General features: G+C 46.1%; 2 protein-coding genes across 2 annotated transcripts in view; both read left to right on the forward strand.

Moving 5' to 3' along the window:
• Positions 1-14,138, forward strand: part of LOC144606726 (cAMP-dependent protein kinase inhibitor alpha-like) — a 692,291-nt gene that overhangs the window by 40,871 nt on the left and 637,282 nt on the right. The gene's annotated exons all lie outside the window — the stretch shown is intronic.
• The window catches only part of hivep3b (HIVEP zinc finger 3b), a 243,634-nt gene continuing 240,409 nt past the window's right edge, over positions 10,914-14,138 (forward strand). Inside the window, exon 1 of the mRNA XM_078422962.1 lies at positions 10,914-11,026. The gene's annotated coding sequence lies outside the window, so the exon portion shown is untranslated. The remainder of the gene's footprint in view (positions 11,027-14,138) is intronic.

The raw sequence follows: 14,138 nt of genomic DNA on the forward strand, positions 1-14,138 counted from the left end.
AACAGGCCATTGCTAGCTGTTTGTGTCTATCTTTGGGTTAAACCAGTATCTGTAGTTCCTTCCTACACCTTATCCATTCTTTATTCCATTGCTGTTTGTGGAAGCTTACTGTGTGTAAATTCCCTACCATACTCCATTTTACCTTTACTGCACACCAAAGGTATTAGCTGTAAATTGGCTGTAAAACACGTTTTGGGCTTCTAGAGATCACAAACGGCCTGGGATCACTATGTAAATACAAAATGCTCAGTATGCTAGATTGTCCATCTGCCTCTGTCTCCTTTCGGTCTTTGTACACATTGTCTGTCTCTCTGCGTGAAAATAAACACGATCAGGTCCATAATTTAATTGAAGGTAGACACAAGATGCTGAATAGCATCAGTCTGAAGAAGGGTCTCGACCTGAAACGTCACCCATTCCTTCTCTCCTGAGATGCTGCCTGACCTGCTGAGTTACTCCAGCATTTGTACCAGCATCTGCAGTTATTTTCTTACACAAGATGCTGGAGTAACTCAGTGGGACAGGCAGCATCTCTGGAGAGAAGGAATGAGTGACATTATGGGTCAAGGACCTTCTGCAGACCCAACAACTTCAAGACTTCACGACTTCAGGTCTGAAGAAGGGTCTCGACCTGAAACGTCACTCAGTTTCAGTTCAGTTTAGTTTATTGTCAAGTGTACTGAGGTGTAGTGAAAAGCTTTTGTTGCGTGCTAACTAGCCAGCGGAAAGACAATGCATGATTACAATCAAGCCGTTCACAGTGTACAGATACATGATAAGGGAATAATGTTTAGTGCAAGGTAAAGCCAGTAAAGTCCATTCAAAGATAGTCCGAGAGTCCCTGATGCGACCCATTCCTTCTCTCCAGAGATGCTGCCTGTCCCGCTGAATCACTACAGAATTTTGTGTCTCTAGAGTCATAGTTATAGAGTGATACAACGTGGAAATAGGCCCTTCAGCCCAACTTGCCCACACCGGCCAACATGTCCCAGCTACACTAGACGCATGCGTTTGGCCCATATCCCTCCAAACCTGTCCTATCCGTGTACCTATCTAACTGATTCTTAAACATTGGGATGATCCCTGCCTCAACTACCTCCTCTGGCAGCTTGTTCTATCTTCGATGTAAACCAGCATCTGCAGCTTTTTCCCCTCGAGTAGTAGTTGTACTCAATAACCAAAGCCTGTAGTCTCTTTTGACCCCTCTCACCCTGGCCACCCTGGCCTCTTCTGACCCCTCTCACCCTGGCCACAAACTCTTCGAAGCACTTCCCTCTGGAAGGCGACTCCGGACTGTCAAAGCAGCCACAGCCAGACATAAAAACGGCTTTTTTTCCACGAGTGATAGTTGTACTCAATAACCAAAGTCTGTACTCTCTTTTTTGCTCTGGTTTATTTTCACCCACATGTTTAGACCGTAATGTTGTATCCTTATTGTTTTGGTGTGTTTATGCTTTATTCTTATTTGTTAACTGTATGTTTGTGTTGTCATTTGTGAGCGGAGCACCAAGGCACATTCCTTGTGTATGGACATACTTGGCCAATAAACTTATTCATTCATTCATTCATTCATTCATTCATTCATTTTCTTCCAACACATTCCGTAATTTAATTGGGTCTGTGTGTTTGTGTTGATGCAGAGATTGTATCAAGGGAGTTTTGTTTCAGGAAAACCTGGCAGATTTGTTTCCTTCAAGGATTAAACTTGACATTTTGGCGTTGCTAATGGAGCAAAGGCGCTTGATACGAGGATATTGACTGTCTTACTGCCTCCACTGATGCTGCCCGACCCGCCAAGTTCCTCCAGAGATTTAATTTTTGCTCCAGATGCCAACATCTGCAGTCTCTTCTGTCTACTCTTTAGCTTTTGTGTGGGAAGGAACTGCAGATGCTGGTTTACATCGAAGATAGGCACAAAATGCTGGAGCAACTCAGCGGGACAGGCAGCATCTCTGGAGAGAAGGAATGGGTGATATTTTGGGTCGAGTCCCTTCTTCAGACTGAAGAAGGGTCTTGACTCGAAACGTCACACATTCCTTCTCTCCAGAGATGCTCTTTAATTTTACTGTGTAGATATTTACCTTTGCATGGTGGAGCAGGGTTTCTTAAATTGGGATCTAAATGTGTGTCCGTAAGATTGAAGGTTCCTATGTTTGGCTTCCTACACACTCAGCCCAGTGTCCTTTGTCTGACCCAGTAATTAGAGGTGAGCACAGCCAGACAAGTTTTACACATGCATTTACACACACATTTTAAACGTTGAATTCTCCAATTTTAGTTAACTAGCCTACAAATACTCCCTCCCCCCCCCTTTTCCCCACTCTCTTCCGTGTTACACACACATTTCTCCCCCCCCCCCCCCCTTCCCCCTCCCCTCCCACCCACATTCCTTCCTCTGGCTTCACATTTCGCGTCTCTTTTATCCCTATCTCCTTATCTCATACTTTCTGTCTTTTCATCTCTGGCCTTTGTCCAACCATCTGCCAGTCAACCCCCTCCCCCCCCCCCCCCCCCCCCCCCTCCCCTCACCCGTATCCACCTATCACTTGCCAGACTTTGTCCCACCTCCACCTCTCTTCCAGCTTTCTCTCCTCGTGCCACGATCAGTCTGGAGAAGGGTCCCTATTCAAGCGTTGCCGATCCATGTTCGCCAGTGATGCTGCCTGACCTGATGAGTAACTCCAGTACTTTATGTCCTTTTTTTGAGCGTGTAAACCAGCATCTGCGGTTTCCTTGCGTCTCTAAATGTTATACCTACCAGCCACTTCCTATGTTAAGGCAGCGTTGCTGTTACCTTCTAAGCATTTGCTATGGACAGTCAGCTGATGATGGAGGCAGAGGAGATTCAGGGACCAGAGCTCCACAGATAAACCGATTTTTAGCCTAAAGTTCCTATAGGAAAATAACTGCAGATGCTGGTACAAATCAAAGGTATGGCACAATGCTGGAGTAACTCAGCGGGTCAGGCAGCACCTCTGGAGAGAAGGAATGGGTGACGTTTCGGGTCAAGACCGGAAACGTCACCCATTCCTTCTCTCCAGAGATGCTGCCTGGCCTGCTGAGTTACTCCAGCATTGTGTGATAGCCTAAAGTTCCCCATTGCCTGGGGATGCTGAGATTGATTCTGTGAAAGCAAAAATATGAGTTGTTCTTATCTTTCATCAAAACCAGGGACTCTGAGAAAGATAAAACCGAACACCATGTGGAAGTGGTGTTAACATGCAGCACGACACTGAATGAGAGCCTGAACTGTAAAGATGTTCGTATCGAGTTTCTGATTACTGGCGTGATTAAAACCGATGTTCTTGTCAGCTCAGAAACAGAGATTCCCCAAAGACACATCCGATCCTTTGAAGGAACTGCAGATGCTGTACTCTAGAGTAAAGCACCAAATGCTGGAGTAACTCAGCGGGTCAGGCAGCATCTCTGGAGGACACGGGTATTCATTGAAGGGTTAATCTACGTTACATTTCAGCGGTCTCTGCCTCTGAAAATCCCAACGCTAGATATTCCAATACTGTTGATGAGCAGTGAGAATGGAGGTGACTTCCATTAGGTGAATAACTTCCTAAAGGAAAGTTGTGCAAAGGAGGGAGGAGAGGGGGGGGGGGGGGGGGGGAGGTGAAGAGAGGGAGGGGAGAGAGAGAGAGGGTGTGTTGGATAAAAGGCATGGAATAAGGACAGTGAGAGTGTGCATGTGTGTGATAGAGAGCAAGAGAGAGAGACAGGCATAGAGGGTTGAGTAGCAGGGCAATATTCGGGACAGAGTTCAGGTGAGTTGAAGTATGAAAGAGGACCATTTATCTGGCATCATTCACTCTGTCCTTTCCAGCCAGTTAAGTATTTTTGAGTAGTAGTGGCACATTGGAACTCACAAACCACACATCTCCAAACTGTTCCGTGAGTGATCCCAGGGACTTGGCCTCCTCTCCTTTTCCGGGCGTCCGTTCAACCTCTCGCTTGCTCCTCGGAAGTGATTTTTAGTCGGAGGGCATTAAACCCAGAGGCTGATTTTCTACAGCCTTCACTCACTGGCTGGTGAAGGTAAAAATAAGTCATCTTAGCTGCCGTTTCTGATGTGAGCGAGACTGAGAATAAGAGAAAGGGAGGGCGACCAGCAGAGACAATGAAAGTGAGAGGGAGGGAGTGAAACGAGTGTGCGAAAACTCAACTCAAACTAAACGAAACTGAAAGTAGAGTGCGCAGAAAGGAACTGCAGATGCTGGCTTAGACTGAAGATAGACGCAAAGTGCTGGAGTAACTTCGTGGGTCAGGCAGCATCTCTGGAGAAAAAGGATGGGTGATGTTCCAGGTTGGCACCCTTCCTCAGATTTAACCGACCCAAAACGTCACCCATCATTTTCCACCAGAGAAGCTGAGTAATCCAATATTTTGTGTTTAAACTGAACATAGAGTCATTTGATTTCTCTTTTTGTGTTCATTTCATTACTTTGTGTAACCTTCTGTCAAAGATAGAAAGACCAGTTTTTTTTCCCCCGTCTCTTTTCACAAAGAATTTAAGATGAATGTATGAGAGACGGAGGCAGACAAAGTGAGTGAGTCCTTGAGATTACAGAATGGTGGGAGGCTAAAGAACAGATGAGAGCTAGGACTTTATTCCCTGGAGCGCAGGAGGGTGAGGGGTGGGGGTGCCAACTATCTCACTCCCAAATAAGGGACAAGGTGACGTGACCTCAGCCAGCCAGCGGCCACGTGCTCCCGCTCCACCAATAGCGGCCGCACGGGCCGGGAGGCGGATTGATACACAACCTCCGTTAGGCGGCGCCCGGGCCTCCAGACCCACACTGTCCAGACCTACCATGTCCGGGCCTACTGTGCCCGGGCCTATTGTGCCCGGGCCTACAGCGTCCGGGCCTCAGCGTCCGGGCCTACAGCGTCCGGACCTACTGTGTCCGGGCCTACAGCGTCCGGGCCTACAGCGTCCGGGCCTACAACATCCAGGCCTACAGCGTCCGGGCCTACAGCGTCTGGGCTACAGTGCCCCCCGGACCTAATACGGGACAAGGGCAGTCTCTTACGGGACAAACCAATTTAGCCCAAATATACGGGATGTCCCGGCTAATACGTACAGTTGCCAACCCTAGTGAGGGGTGATCTTATAGATGTGTATAAGATCTTAAGGGGAATAGATGGGGCAGATGCACAGTGTCTTCTACCCAGAGTCGGGGAATCAAGAACCAAAGGACAGGTGTAAGGTGAGAGGTGAAAGATTTAATAGGAACCTGAGGAGCAGCTTTTTTACATTACATTTTAATGGTGGTAGGTGTATGGAACTTGGTATCTGTAACTTTTGCGCCATGAGGCTGAGAACTATATCCTGCACTCTGTATCTTTCCCTTGGCAGTACCTATTGTACTTGATCGATGGACAACATGGACTCAGTGGGCTGAAGGGCCTGTTTCCATGCTGCATCTTTCAAGGAACCTCAGGTTTGATTGATTCACGGGGTGGCACGGTGGCATAGCGGTGGAGTTGCTGCCTTACAGTGCCAGGGACCCGGGTTCAATCTTGTCTAGTGATGCGGTCTGTTTGGAGTTTATACATTCTCCCTTTGACTGCGTGGGTTTTCACCGGGCGCTCCGGTTTCCTCCCACACTCCAAAGATGTGCAGGTTTTGCAGGTTAATTGTCTTCGGTAAAGATTGTAAATTTTACAAAAATTGGAAAATTGTAAATTTACAATTGTTAATTGTAAATTGTAAATAAAAAGGAATTCACATTCCTTTCTCTGTGAAATAGTGTCGTAGAGTCCTACCAGCACGGAACCGGGCGGCACGGTGGCGCAGCGGTAGAGTTGCTGCCTTACAGCGCTTGCAGCGCCAGAGACCTGGGTTCGATCCCTACTGAGGGCGCTGTCTGTGCGGAGTTTGTACGTTCTCCCCGTGACCTGCGTGGTTCTTTCTCCGAGATCTTTGGTCTCCTGCCACATTTCAAAGAACTACAGGTTTGTAGGTTAATTGGCTTGGTATAAGTGTAAAATTGTCCCTAGTGTGTTAGTGTGTGGGAATCGCTGGTCGGTACGGATACAACTGTTTCCACGTCGTATCTCTAAACGAAACTAAACTAAACGGGGCCCTTTAGCCCAACTTAAAGAAACCTGAAGATATGGGTTGATTTCCCCCCTGTCTTTTCCTCCTTGGCTCACCCGTAAACATTGACGCACTCCCTCACTGGGAATCTTCACAAATTGTGTAACAGACTGACCTCTGGGATCCCTCCTGTAAATATTGACATGTTCTTGAGAATCCCAACATGTTAACCTCCAAAAACCCAATTGGGGCAACTGAAAGGAAGGCGGTGGTTTTATTGCTGAATGAAAAGAAAAAGTTACAAAAATAACGCGGGACCTTCGGGAGTAAATAAAATGAGCGAGCTGAACAGACCGAAACCTGTGAGGCCGCGTTCCCCGGACATTCCCCTCGCCGGTTCCCCTGAGAGAGGACCATCCCTGGCCTTTCACATCAGAACACGGCCCAATTGAACTCAACTTTCTGAGCCACGTTTGTGTTTAATTTAAACCATGGGGCCAAGAAGGCTCGCACAAATAAATAAATCAATCAATCAATGACTGAACTCTTTGGCGCAGTCTTGCACCGGGCTCTGTCTGAAAAATATAATGCGGAAGGAAATTTTTGAACAGATTGGAAGGAATGCTGGCGAAGATAGACAATAGACAATAGACAATAGACAATAGGTGCAGGAGTAGGCCATTCAGCCCTTCGAGCCAGCACCGCCATTCAATGCGATCATGGCTGATCACTCTCAATCAGTTATACTCGGGAGATGGAACGTGACTTAAATGTTTACACGGCCGTTGAGACACTGTGGATGTCTCTCTCTCTCTCTCTCTCTCCAGCCGCCCACCTCAACTCGTCCCTGGAGATTTCACTGGGTGCAAGTGCATAAGCGAATGCAAAAGAGACTCCAAACGCTGGAATCTGGAATAAAAATATCAGGACGTTGGAAAATCTCCGGACCGTGGAACATCGCAGGATGTTAAAGGTGAAAGTTGGGGTCTTGGGTCGAGACTCTGCATCAAGGCTGAGAAGAGAATAGATAATAAGTGATAGGAGTAGAATTAGCCCATTCTACTCCGCCATTCAATCATGGCCCATCTATCTCTCCTTCCTCACTCCATTCTCCTGCCTTCTCCTCATAACCTCTCACACCCGTACTAAGCAAGGATCTATCTATCTCTTGCCTTAAATATATCCACTGACTTGGCCTCCACATCCTTCTGTGGCAAAGAATTCCACAGATCCGAAGAAGGGTCTCGACCCGAAATGTCACCCAATTCCTTCTCTTCTGAGATGCTGCCTGACCTGCTGAGTTACTCCAGCTTTTTGTGAATAAATACCTTCGATTTGCACCAGCATCTGCAGTTATTTTCATACACTGTTTGTTAAGTGGTGTTTGAGGGATTCAAGATTCAAGATTCAATTTATTGTCACGCGTACCAATTAAGGTACAGTGAAATTTGAGTTACCAATAAACGGTGAACAAAATAAACGAAGGCTGGTTGCATTGACCAGCTATCACTTCAGACTCTAATACTGCCAGAGCTGCTGAGTTACTCCAGCATTTTGTGTCCATCTACAATTTCAGACGCGTCAGCTTTTCATGTTCATTATGTCGATTTGAGTGGGAATCTAGAAGACAACACCACAGGACCCACTCCCTACGTAGCTCCAGTCTGTGCAGTGGGATTTGAACCAATATTCTTCAAACACGGATGCAGCCATCTGGGCCTTGGTCTAGATGATTTAACGGACGTAAATGTAAGAATTTGGCCGTGGCAAGACTTAGAGTCTTATGGCGTGGAAACAGGCCCTTCAGCCCAACACCAGCCAACGTGTCCCATCTACACCGATCTACACCGTGTGATTCTATGACTCTGATCGCCTGGACTCTGCTGGAGGCTCAGTCTGCAGTTCCCAATTGGGAGTTGGCAGCTTTTCAGTCAGCATTTGCTGCTTTGAGGGTGCAAACCGTCTGCCTCATTGATGGGAGGGAGATCCAAGCCCAACGTTGGCCAACAGAATCATCGCGGGAAGGCGGGACGGAGGTAGAAGGGGCATCTTGGTCAGCATGGACCAGCTGGGCTGAAGGGCCTGTTTCCGTGCTGTATAACTCTATGACTAAGTGGAGAATCTTTGGTGTACCCCTTTTCCAATAGTCTATACTTCCCAATGGTTATTATCGATGTGTCTGTAAACCGTATGTGGCAGGTAACAGGCCACTGGTGTGGATGCACAGCTTGGCAAAAACTGCAGATGCTGGTTTAAATCAAAGGTAGACACAAAATGATGGAGTTTGACAAAAGGCAGGTAGCACTGCATATGCATGTTACTACATATTACTGATATATTACTACATTACTATATTACATGACTATATTACTACATTACTGTATATTACTACATTACTATATTACATGACTATATTACTACATTACTGTATATTACCACATTACTACATTACATTACTACATATTACTGTATATTACTACATTACTATATCACATGACTATATTACTACATTACTTTATATTAGTACATTACTACATTACATGACTATATTACTGTATACTACATTACTGTATTACTCCTGGGATGGCAGGACTTTCATATGAAGAAAGACTGGATAGACTCGGCTTGTACTCGCTGGAATTTAGAAGATTGAGGGGAGATCTTATAGAAACTTACAAAATTCTTAAGGGGTTGGACAGGCTAAATGCAGGAAAATTGTTCCCGATGTTGGGGAAGTCCAGAACAAGGGGTCACAGTTTAAGGATAAGGGGGAAGTCTTTTAGGACCGAGATGAGAAAGTTTTTTTTCACACAGAGAGTGGTGAATCTGTGGAATGCTCTGCCACAGAAGGTAGTTGAGGCCAGTTCATTGGCTATATTTAAGAGGGAGTTCGATGTGGCCCTTGTGGCTAAAGGGGTCAGGGGGTATGGAGAGAAGGCAGGTACAGGATACAGAGTTGGATGATCAGCCATGATCATATTGAATGGCGGTGCAGGCTCGAAGGGCCGAATGGCCTACTCCTGCACCTATTTTCTATGTTTCTATGTTTCTATATTACATGCCTATATTACTACATTACTTTATATTAGTACCTTACTACATTACATTATAATATTACTGTATAGTACTACATTACTATATTACATGACTATATTACTACATTATATTAGTAGATTACTACATTACTACATTATTCCATTACTGTATTACTGTATATTACTACATATTGCTGCAGATCTCTACATTTCACTGCATAAGGCAGGTAACACTGGGACTCGCTCGAGGTGTGGCTTCACAGAGGGACTTTGCTGCACGTTCTGTCATTTCAGTGTAATCTTCAATAAGTGCAGGGAATAGGGTTGGTGTGGAAATGAGGAATCAAAGCGCAGGAACCGGGGAAGGTTGCCAAGGTACACAAGGGCAATGCACAAGTTGATATTTAGTATTGCGAACAGTTAGATTGCTGTTTCAGCCCAGATCTTCCCAATAGCTTGAATGCTAAATTTATACATTTGAAACAATACGGGCTACTGATAAATGCCATTCCCACTTCGTATTCAAAGCATTGAATGTCTCATCATTCTTGAGTTCAACAAAGATTATTTGTATGTGCGTTTTCTCCTCTTTATCTTCGTCAGGGACAGCTTGAAGAATCAGGATTGATCGCAACAATTCACAACAGGTCACTGTCTCGCAGCACAGGGGAGGTGCAGCGGTAGAGTAGCTGCCTTATAGCACCAGAGACCCGTGTTCGATCCTGACTACGGGTGTTGTCTGTACTTAGTTTGCACGTTCTCCCTGTGACTGCGTGGGTTTTCTCCGGGTGTTCCGGTTTCCTCCCACATTCCCAAAGACATGCGGATTTGTAGGTTAATTGGCTTCTGTAAATTGTCCCCAGTGTGTAGGGGTGTAAATTGTCCCCAGTGTGTAGAACTAGTGTACGGGGTGATTGCTGGTCAGTGCAGACTTGGAGGGCTGAAGGGCCTGTTTCCCGAAATGTCACCTATCCATGTTCCCCTGTGTGGTTGAGTCACATGAATGATCCAAAGGATGAGAGGGGATCTTATCGAAACAAGGATGAGAGGGGATCTTATCGAAACATATAAGATTATTAAGGGGTTGGACACGTTAGAGGCAGGAAACATGTTCCCAATGTTGGGGGAGTCCAGAACCAGGGGCCACAGTTTAAGAATAAGGGGTAGGCCATTTAGAACGGAGATGAGGAAAAACTTTTTCAGTCAGAGAGCTGTAAATCTGTGGAATTCTCTGCCTCAGAAGGCAGTGGAGGTCAAGTCTCTGAATGCATTCAAGAGAGAGCTAGATACAGCTCTTAAGGATAGCCGAGTCAGGGGGTATGGGGAGAAGTCGGGAACGGGGTACTGATTGAGAATGATCAGCCATGATCACATTGAATGGCGGTGCTGGCTCGAAGGGCCGAATGGCCTACTCCTGCAGCTATTGTCTATTGTCTAAGCCATTGGATCTCAATGGAGACAATAGGAACTGCAGATGCTGGAATCTTGTGTCGAACACAACATGCTGGAGTAACTCAGTGGTTCAAGCAGCATCTCTGGAGGACATGGATCAGTGGTGGCACCATGGCGTGGGGCATCAGTAGTGGTAGAGCTACTGCCTTACAGCGCCAGAGACCCGGGTACGATCTTGACTATGGTGGGCTGAAGGGCCTCTTTCTGAATCTCTGTGCTGTATCTCTAAACTGGACTAAAGTGATGTTTCTGATCGGGATCATTCTTCAGACTGCATTTTAATGCTATCTCACTCCAGGGCTGTGGGTTTTTAACCAATGTAAAAAGGTATTTGGTATTTTTTAATGTATTAAAAGAGATTTATTTTGTTGCAGACCTCGCCAGAGTTCACTTGGCACAAGTTGTGAAGTTTGGGAGGAATGAGCTGAGGCACAAGTGATTGCTTATTACTGTGACATCCATTCCAAAGGATCACCACTTCCTACGACAAGTAAGACGCTATTATTTACAGCCCGTGCATGTGTTAATGTCAAGTTCCTCCTGAGTTAGTTCACCACATTGAGTTAATTCCAAGAAAATGTTGTTGAAGCAAATCTGATCCAATGATAAAAGCCATCTGTGACGCATATATATATATATATATATATATATAAAACAATTACCAGTCGGACTAGATTTCAAAATGAAATTCTCTTTGTTACAAACTTTGTTGAGTTCTTTGAAGAAGTAACAGCGATAGTAGTCAAGGACAATATAACAGGTGCAATATATCTAGGTTTTCGTAAGGGCTTTTGCAAAGGTCAAAAGGAATAGGAGTAGAATTAGGCCATTAGGCCATTCAGCCCATTCAGTCTACTCTGCAATTCAATCATGGCTGACCTATCTCTCCCTCCTAACCCCATTCTCCCCATAACCTCTGACACCTGTACTAATCAAAGGCATGATTTTGTGGACTAATGAGTAAAGTCAGACCGTTCAAAGGGATGGCAACAGTAGCAGAATGGATAGCTTTAGACTTTATACCTTAGAGATACAGCGCGGAAACAGGCCCTTCCCACCGAAAATCTTGCTTATGAGCAGCATTAGAGGTATGCAGTCTCGGGAAGCCTTCATTATGATGTGCACAGATGCTGCGTTGCTCTATCATGCTAAGCTGGACAAATGGACCTTACTTTAGACTTTTGAGAAACAGGCCCTGCGACCCACCGAGTCCGTGCCGACCAGCGGTCACCCCGCACACCAACACTATTCTACACACGAGGGACAATTTTAACAATTTTACCAAAGTCAATTAACCTACAAACCTGTACGTCTTTGGAGTGCGGGAGGAAACCGGAGCACCCGGAGAAAACCCACGCAGGTCACAAGGAGGAATGTACAAACACCGTACTGACAGAGCCCGAGGTCAGGATCAAACCCAGGCCTCTGCCGCTGTAAGGCAGCAACTGTACTGCTGCGCTACTGTGCAGCAGTCCGTTTGTAGTCAGGCAAAGAGTAGGAGGTAAAGGACAGGGATTTATTGCGTTGGATGGTGCCATATAGTCATCGAGCTGTAAAGCATAGAAACGGGCCCTGGAACACCCAGGCCTGTCAGTTTATTGGCCACTATAAATTTGTCGCATTGTGTAAACGAGTGACGGAAACTGGAAAGAGATGGTGGAATGGAGGGAGAATCAAATAAGATCGGCGAAGGCATAAAGTAGATATCCTGAAGCATTTGGTTCTATAGTGCATGACTCTGTCAAATCTCTGTTTAATTTTTGCATTTACTACACTTTAATGTTGTAAAATATCACAAGGGCCTAAAAAAAAAAGTCAGCTGCTCACCTATCAGGATAGATGACCAAAGAAAGGCATGATGAATGAAATAGGTTTTGGGAACAGCTCCATCCAAGACCGCAACAAATCGCTGCGAATTGTGGACGCAGCCCGGACCATCACACAAACCAACCTCCCTTCCATTGACTCCATTTACATCTCACGCTGCCTCGGCAAGGCCAGCAGCATAATCAAGGACGAGTCGCACCCTGGCCACTCCCTCTTCTCCCCTCCCCCATCAGGCAAATGGTATAGAAGTGTGAAAACGCACACCTCCAGATCAGTCTAAAGAAGGGTCTCGACCCGAAACGTCGCCCATTCCTTCTCTCCTGAGATGCTGCCTGACCTGCTGAGTTACTCCAGCATTTTGCGAATAAATACCTCCAGATTCAGGGTCAGCTTCTTCCCAGATGTTATCAGGAAACTGAATCCTCCTACCACAACTAGAGAGATAGTCCTGAACTACTATCTACCTCATTGATGACCCTCAGACTATCTTTGATCAGATTTTACTGGCTTTACCTTGCACTAAACGTTGTTCCCTTATCCTGTATCTCTACTCTGTAAATGGCTGGATTGTAATCATGCATTGCCTTTCTGCTGACTGGTTAGCACGCAACAAAAGCCTTTCAGTGCACTTCAACAATAAACTAAACTGAACTGAACTAGGTTTAAGACAGTGGCATGCAGGAGCAGAGTGAAGTGGGGACACGGGTTTAGGGAGGAACTCCTGAGCCAAAGGCTTCAGCAGCCAAGAGGATGACGGAGTGATGATTAACGTGAAAGATGTGGAAGCAGACAGGACCCGAGGAGATCAGAAGTCTGGGACTTCTGCAGAGTTGGTGGTGGTCACAGCTGCAGGGATGGATGAGGTAATTGAGGGATTTGAACATAACACCAACGCTTGCAAGGCTGGGAGCTCATGCAGGATGCTGAGCGAGTCTCATGCTGGGGAAGTGATACAAGCTGGGAATCTGAAGCCGATTGTGGACGAGCTCCAGTTCATCTATATAAATCAGTGGCTGAGCCGAACTGGAGCTTTCTACTCACCCAGCAGGCGTACGGCCCTTAAAGTCTCACTCTGACCATATCTCAACGACCCTGTCCAGCAATAGCCTTCAGGTCGTCGTAAGACCTTAAGACGTTGGGGCAGAATTCGACCATTCAGGTCTACTCCGCCGTGGTCCGGTATCTGTTGTACCTTTGTTGTGATTCTGGACGGACCACAAGTACACGTGTTTAAAAGGTTATAATACTGGAGCTTAAATCCAGGCTGTTTATTCCGTGGCCACCTGGAACCAGAGTGGCCACCTAATCGCCTCATTCTCTTATATAGACATTACTACACAGGCAAACAAAGTAGTCCTTGTGATACAACAAAGTAGTCCCTGCAATATCACAACACGCCATTCAATCGTGGCTGATCTATCTTTCCCTCTAAAACCCCATTCTCCTGCCTTTTCCCCGTAACCTTTGACACCCGCACCAACCAAGAACCTGCCAATCTCCGCTTTAAAAACACCCAAACTTGGTCTCCGCCGCCGTCTGCGACGATGAAATCCACAGATTCACCACCCTCTGGTTAAATAAATTCCTCCTCATCTCCTTTCTGAAGGTACGTCCTTTTACTCTGAGGCCGTGCCCTCTGGTCCAAGACTCTCCTGCTGGGTGAGCTGACTCAAAATGTCACCTGTCCATTTTCCCCAGGGATGCTGCCTGCCTGACCCGCTGAGTTACTCCACCGTTTGATCATGGCTGATCTATTTTCCTTCTTATCCCCATTC

This window comes from Rhinoraja longicauda, chromosome 27 (genome assembly GCF_053455715.1).
Source record: "Rhinoraja longicauda isolate Sanriku21f chromosome 27, sRhiLon1.1, whole genome shotgun sequence".
NCBI lineage: Eukaryota > Metazoa > Chordata > Chondrichthyes > Rajiformes > Arhynchobatidae > Rhinoraja > Rhinoraja longicauda.